Genomic DNA, 8,190 nt, shown 5'->3' on the forward strand with positions numbered 1-8,190 from the left:
TCCTTGGGACCCAAAGGGGGGCACATTTTTGTTTTTGCCCTAGCACTACACAGCTGATTCAAATGATCAACTCATCATCAAGCTTTGATGATTAAAATGGGGTGTTTGGTGCTAAGGCAAAAACAAAAATGCACCCCTTTGGGTCCCCCAGGACCAGGCTTAAGACACACTGGTGCAATTAATTAAATCTGTGTTGAACTGAGGTAGGTCCAGCTCTCCCCGAACTCCTCGTCATTTACACCTATTCCCGTCTCCTCTCTCCCCTGCTCTTCTCATTTGTCTGTCAGATTTCATTCAGGCGGCCATCAAAGGACAAGTCTATGATACGACAAAGGCTCTGAAACAGTGCTCTGGAATGAAGGTGCTTGTGTGTAATAACAGGGCCATTATTTATCCGTTAGTAATCCTCCTAGAATAGCAGGGTCCAAGGCTTCTCTGTCCCTCTGCCCCTGTCTCTATTGTCTAGACACACAGATCTGCATGGCAGTACAGAATGTGTGTCTGTGTCCTACAATCAGGGAATCCCTGTGCTGTACTGTGATGGACAGGATTAGCCTAGCATTATGTTGTCTGGCCCTCAGCACAACAGCAGTCTATAAACCACTGGCTCTCAACCCATACCCAGCTCTACCATGTATCGCCCTATTGGAAAGAGAGAGAAGGTGATAGCGGTCTCCCTCTTCATGTCTGGGACAAGCAACCTTCTCTATCTATTCTATGGCCGCATCCCAAATGGCACCCTATTCCCTATAGCCTGTTACTTTTGACCAAGGCCCATAGGGCTCAAAATAAGTGCACTATGTAGGGAATAGAGTGACATTTGGGACACAGACTATTTCTATGTAGTGGTCCAGTACCCTTTGACCTGGTGAGATACAGTAGAGTGTCCATAAAACAGCGGAGGCCATCAGGTTAATGTCAAGTGGTGTTGATATGGCAGAGGCCAGAGGGTTGTTGTGTAAACCAAAGGCAGGTCAGCAGCATTCTAGCTCAGATGGCAATACAGTACTATTTACAGTGGCCACATGACTGCAGTTACATGTAACTAAATCACTCATGATTGCAAGGTTGAGGGGTTTTGTGTTGCAAATAGTCAGACCATGTTGTCTGGGCAGAGTTAATGATGTTGCTCTTGATAGTTGTTTGTTTGCTGTGTCGTCGTCGTTGTATAATTCATTCAGAGGGGGCTTGTGCAGGGAGCGTGGGGTGACTGTGGTGTGTATGCGGCGGTGATTCAACTCCAGCCAAACGTACGCTTCTGCTACTTGCCAATCCTGGCAGGCGCTACTGTCTGACTCACAGCCTGGTGTGGTTGGCCTGTGGTGGGTTGGCTGGGTTTTTGGTCTACAGTGGCCAGAGTGTATGTGACTAGTCTCATGTACACTTCTGTCTCTCAGTTCGACCCAGTCACATGAGCTCATGCACACACACAAGCAAACTTCAGGAAAGTTAATTTGCATTGGATTTTGCATACCCAGCTCAGGTTCAACTAATGGTTGATAGACTCAGATAGAACATTTCTATACGTGACAGATACCTGCATAGGCTATCACTATCACTTGTGTATGATCATACATAAAGAATGAGTCCTGGTTTTGGCTATTGGGCCATGTTTCTGTCTGTTTGTATGTTCTGTATGTGCTGGTGCAGATTGGCTTTCTCCCTGTGTATTTGAGTGTGTGTGTTCATGCATGAGTGCGTGCACACGTGTGCGTGCATGTGTGTGTACAGTATATGCATGCGTACATGTGTGTATGTGATAATCTCTGTGGGAGAGAAGAGAAGCTGCAGAGTCAGAGACATGAATGGAACATGGGTCTGGTTTACAGTCCATTCGGAAAATATTCAGACCCCTTGACTTTTTCCACCTTATGTTACGTTACAGCCTTATTGAAAATGTATGAAATCGTTTTTTCCCCTCATCAATCTACACACAATACCCCATAATGACAAAGCAAAAAACGTTTTGCAAATGGTCACCTCCCTGACCAAGGCCCTTCTCCCCTGATTGCTCAGTTTGGCCAGGCGGCCAGCTCTAGGAAGAGTCTTTGTGGTTCCAAACTTCTTCCATTTAAGAATGATGGAGGCCACTGTGTTCTTGGGCACCTTCAAAGCTGCAGACATTTTTTGGTACCCTTCCCCAGATCTGTGTGTCACGATCGTCGAAAGGAGGAGACCAAAGCGCAGCGTGTTGAGCGAACATCGTAGACTTTATTTAATTAAAGAAACCACGATCAAAAACAACAAACCAAATAGGACGAAAGTGAAGTCCAAAATACTGATATACACTAACAGCAACAAGGAAACAAAAACCCACAAAACCAAGGTGAAACCACACCGTATAAATATGGCTCCCAATCAGAGATAACGAGCCGACAGCTGACACTCGTTACCTCCGATTGGGAGTCATATGACTAATCAACATAAAGAACAATTAACCCAAACATAGAACTGCACAACCAGAAATCCCCAACATAGAAATACACCCAACCAATGAAATTAAACAACCCTGGCTCAAATATCAAGGTCCGTGGAGCCAGAGTGTCACATTACCCCCCCCTAAAGGTGCGACCTCCGGGCGCACCAGCATACAGTCTAGGGAAGGGTCTGGGTGGGCGTCTGTCCATGGTGGCGGCTCTGGCCCAGGTCGTGGTCCCCACCCCACCTTAGTCACTCTCCGCTTCCGTATCCCCCTCCACATGACCACCCCAAAACTAAACCCCACTGGATTAAGGGGCGGCACCGGACTAAGGGGCAGCACCGGACTAAGGGGCAGCCCTGAACTAAGGGGCCGCACCGGGCTAAGGGACAGTACCTGACTAGCTGGCTCTGGCGGATCCTGGCTGGACGGCTCTGGCGGATCCTGGCTGGACGGCTCTGGCGGATCCTGGCTGGACGGCTCTGGCGGATCCTGGCTGGCAGAAGGCTCTGGCTGATCCTGTCTGGCGGAAGGCTCTGGCTGATCCTGTCTGGCGGAAGGCTCTGGCTGATCCTGTCTGGCGGAAGGCTCTGGCTGATCCTGTCTGGCGGAAGGCTCTGGCTGATCCTGTCTGGCGGAAGGCTCATGGCAGACGGGCGGCTTTGCAGGCTCAGTACCGACGGGCAGCTCCTGCGGCGCTTGGCAGACGGACAGTTCAGACGGCGTTGGGCAGACGGGCAGTTCAGGCGCCGTTGGGCAGACGGGCAGTTCAGACGGCGTTGGGCAGACGGACAGTTCAGGCCCCGTTGGGCAGACGGCAGACTCTGGCCGTCTGAGGCGCATCGTAGGCCTGGTGCGTGGTGCCGGAACAGGAGGTACCGGGCTGAGGACACGCATCTCAGGGCTAGTGCGGGGAGAAGCAACAGGGCATGCTTGGCCCTGGGGACGCACCGTAGGCCTGATGCGTGGTGCCGGAACTGGAGGTACCGGGCTGAGGACACGCATCTCAGGGCTAGTGCGGGAAGCAGCAACAGGGCATGCTTGGCCCTGGGGACGCACATAAGGCCTAGTGCGGAGAGCAGCAACAGGGCATGCTGGACCCTGGGGACGCACATGAGGCCTAGTGCGGAGAGCAGGAACAGGCTGGGCTGGGCTGGCGACGCGCACCGTATCTCTGGTGCGAGAGGCCGGAACAGGCCGGGCCGGGCTGGCGAAGCGCACCGTATCCCTGGTGCGTGGAGTAGGAACAGGCCGGGCTGGGCTGGCGACGCGCACCGTATCCCTGGTGCGAGTGGCCGGAACAGGCCGGGCTGGGCTGGCGAAGCGCACCGTATCCCTGGTGCGGGGAGTAGGAACAGGCCGGGCTGGGCTGGCGACGCGCACCGTAGGCTTCGTATGAGGCTCAGGAACAGGCCGGGCTGGGCTGGCGACGCGCACCGTACACTTGGTGCGGGTGGCAGGAACAGGCCGAACCGGGCTGGCGACGCGCACCGTACACTTAGGGCGAGGGGCCGGAACAGGCCGTACCGTACGGGGAACACACACTACTGGCTGTACCTCGGGATTAGGAACGGGCCGGACCGGACTGGTTACACACCCCAGTACCTCTCGCCGAGCCTCTACACCTTCCTTCCCTGCTTTACCCAGTAGCCCCCTTAACCTGGTAGCCTCCTGAATCCGTCCCTTCTCTGCCTCCGTCAGCCCCCTTAACCTGGTAGCCTTCTGCATCTGCCTTGTGGCCGCCTCCTGCTGCTCAGTCGCCCAAGCCATGTGCCCCCCCCCAAAAATTTCTTGGGGTTGCCTCTCGTCCTTCCGACGTTGGCTCTGCCGACGCCGTTGCTCCTCTCGCCGTCGCCTCTCCACCGTCTCGCTCCATGGACGGCGATCCATACCCTCCAGGATCTCCTCCCAAGTCCAGGACCCTTTACCGTCCAACAGTTCCTTCCATGTCCAGACCCTTGGCTCCTGGACGCGCTGCTTGGTCCTTTTATGGTGGGTTTTTCTGTCACGATCGTCGAAAGGAGGAGACCAAAGCGCAGCGTGTTGAGCGAACATCGTAGACTTTATTTAATTAAAGAAACCACGATAAAAAACAACAAACCAAATAGGACGAAAGTGAAGTCCAAAATACTGATATACACTAACAGCAACAAGGAAACAAAAACCCACAAAACCAAGGTGAAACCACACCGTATAAATATGGCTCCCAATCAGAGATAACGAGCCGACAGCTGACACTCGTTACCTCCGATTGGGAGTCATATGACTAATCAACATAAAGAACAATTAACCCAAACATAGAACTGCACAACCAGAAATCCCCAACATAGAAATACACCCAACCAATGAAATTAAACAACCCTGGCTCAAATATCAAGGTCCGTGGAGCCAGAGTGTCACACTGTGCCTCGACACAATCCTGTCTCTGAGCTCCACGGACAATTCCTTAGACCTCATGGCTTGGTTTTTGCTCTGACATGCACTGTCAACTGTGGAACCTTATATAGACAGGTGTGTGCCTTTCCAAATCATGTCCAATCAATAGAATTTTACCACAGGTGGACTCAAGTTGTAAAAACATCTCAAGGATGATCAATGGAAACAGGATGCAACTGAGCACAATTTCGAGTCTCATAGCAAAGGGTCTGAATACTTATGTAAATAAGGTATTTCTGTTTTTTCTTTTTAATAAATTAGCAAAAAAATATAAAAACATGTTTTCACTTTGTCATTATGGGGTATTGTGTGTAGATTGATGAGGATTTGTATTTATTTAATCCATTTAAGAATAAGGCTGTAACGTAACAAAATGTGAAAAGGTCAAGGGGTCTGAATAAAAAAATAGATCCCTAATACTGCACTGACTAACTGATGCCAATTACTGCTTTAACCATTAATGTTCTATATGGGAAACTAGTGTTGCAGCGCTAAGTAATGTCATTTACTTTCCGCTCATATGTCATGTCCATGTCTCACTTGCTTTCTCCCCTATCTATCTCTCTCTCTCTCTCTCTCTCTCTCTCTCTCTCTCTCTCTCTCTCTCTCTCTCTCTCTCTCTCTCTCTCTCTCTCTCTCTCCTCTCTCTCTCCCTCTCTCTCTCTCTCACTCTCTCTCGGCTGTGTCATGACTTAGCTCTCTGTCCTCTCCAAGGTGATGAGCTCTTCCTCATTAACAGATCATGTGATCATGTTCTCTTAGGGCTGAGAAGACGGACACAGTAATCCTGTCAGTCTAAACTGACCCCTCTGATCTACCCAGCATTATCACAGACATACACATGCACGCACACACATACCCCTTGACTTTTTCCAGATTTTGTTGTGTTACCGCCTGAATTTTCAAATTTATTAAAATGAGATGTTTTGACACAATACCCCATAATGTCAAAGTGGAATAATGTTTTTCAAAATGTTTACTAATTAGTAAAACATGAAAAGTTGAAATGTCTTGAGTCAATAAGTATTTAACCCCTTTGTTATGGCAAGACTAAATAAGTTCAGGAGCAAATATTTGCTTAACAAATCACATAATAAGTTGCATGGACTCTATAGTGTTTAATAATAATAATAATAGTGTTTAACATAATTTTTGAATGACTACCTCATCTCTGTACCCCACACATACAATTATCTGTTGAGCAGTGAATTTCAAACAAAGATTCAACCACAAAGACCAGGGAGGTTTTCCAATGCCTCGCAAAGAAGGGCACCTATTTGTAGATTTTAAAAAAAGACATTGAATATCCCTTTGAGCATGGTCAAATATGAATTACACTTTGGATGGTGTATCAATACACCCAGTTACTACAAAGATGCAGGTGTCCTTCCTAACTGAATAAGTCAAGGGGTATGAATACTTTCTGAAGGCACTGTGCATGTACGTGTACACTCACATACACACACACACAAACCCGGAAAATGTAATCATAATGCGACCTTGTGACCATTAATCATCATGTTGTAAACAGTCCTTAATGGCTTTATCACTGCTGCGTCAATCACAACACACACCATCACACACACCCACTGTCACACTCACTTACAAGGCCTGTGTTTGTCTAACCTGCCTGTAACTGTCTGTAACCCTAAAAGGAAATGAAATGAGAGACACTCCTCTTTTCATCCCTCTCTCTTTGTCTGGGGGTCATTGATGGGGAGATTCCATCCCTCTCTCTTTGTCTGGGGGTCATTGATGGGGAGATTTTCAGAGCGAATTGAGTGGAACTGGTTGAATCAACGTTGTTTCCATGTCATTTCAATGAAATGACGTTGAACTAACATGGAATATACATTTAATTGATGTCTGTGCCCAGTGGGGGAGTAATCATTCACTCTGGCCTGAATACAGCAGAGCTGACATAATGGACCTTTTATAACGGAGAAAGAATAGGCTGTTTACATGCAAATTGAGGGGTTGCCTCTTTCTGGTCTCACTGTATTTTTCCCTCATTGGACAATACTGGAGTCCAAACTTTGATAGGAAAATACAGATTAATAGGCATATAGATAGACAAGCTGTTCTATTGTGTAAGAATTGGTTCCCATAATTAGTTCCAACTGTTTCAGTTTGTCCTCTGACTGTTTTGGTATTTCCACTAAAGAAATGAAAGCCAGTGTTTCTAGTTAGGACAGCCTCTAGCCATGATGACCCAGCTGAAACTGCCAGATGGGCTGGGAAGGATTGTTGTCGAGGGGAAGTTAGAGTAACAGTCGGTCGGAGATATTTGGTGTACAATGTTAATGGAGTTATAAAATGGAGGTAAAATCTGGGACTCCCTGACTACAGTAAATATTGGGCCTGCTGAGGGCTAACTGGATTGCTGCAGAGGACACAGCAATACCAACTGGCACCGGTACAGATGGCATCACCCTGTGTGTGCATGTGAGTGTGCATGTGCATTTCCTCTCCACCACTTCCCTTTTCAGATTTTTCAGCCTCAATCATTGTCATTTACATCTCTCTCCTCCCCTCTCTCCCTCCCCCCTCCTCTCCTCTCCTCTCAATCACTCTCCACTATTGAGCCTGAACCACTCAGGGGTACGTGAGCCTCCACACATCACTTCACATCACTCTCTGGGATCAATTATAAAGTAAAGGAGGGGGAGAGAGAGGATGAGGAAAGGGAGGGAGGAAGATAAATGTGGCATTGAAAGAGAGAGGCAGAGGATTAGAAAGAGGGTGGGGTCATTTAGGTGGACGTGAGTTTACTCACATCCCATTGAGGGGCATGACTCAGGATGGCTGTGTGAAAGCACGTTCCAACACTAGTGCTACAGTAGGCTAACTACAGTGTAGTATCTCCTCTCTCACAGCTGTATCTGAGCATTACAGCTTCAGACTCCTTCAGCCTGTCTGGCTTCAGTACCATGATAAACCAATCAGACTCATGATCTAGGCTGCTCCACTTCACTCCCCAGTGACAGATGAAATGGGGTTGGTGGAGTGAGAGACCAGTATCCCCAGTTACTATTTACCCAGCAACAAGCTCCACATATGACCCATATCCAGTGGTGGAAAAGTACCCAATTGTTATACTTGAGTAAAGTAAAGATACCTTAATAGAAAATGACTCAAGTAAAAGTGAAAGTCACCCAGTAAAATACTACTTGAGTAAAAGTCTAAAAGTATTTGGTTTTAAATATACTTAAGTATCAAAAGTAAATGTAATTGCTAAAATATACTTAAGTATCAAAGTAAAAGTACAAATAATTTAAAATGTCTTATATTAAGCAAACCAGACGGCACACTTTTCTTGTTTTTTAAATGTATGG

Source organism: Coregonus lavaretus (genome assembly GCF_964263955.1).
Source record: "Coregonus lavaretus genome assembly, chromosome: 13".
NCBI classification, from domain to species: domain Eukaryota; kingdom Metazoa; phylum Chordata; class Actinopteri; order Salmoniformes; family Salmonidae; genus Coregonus; species Coregonus lavaretus.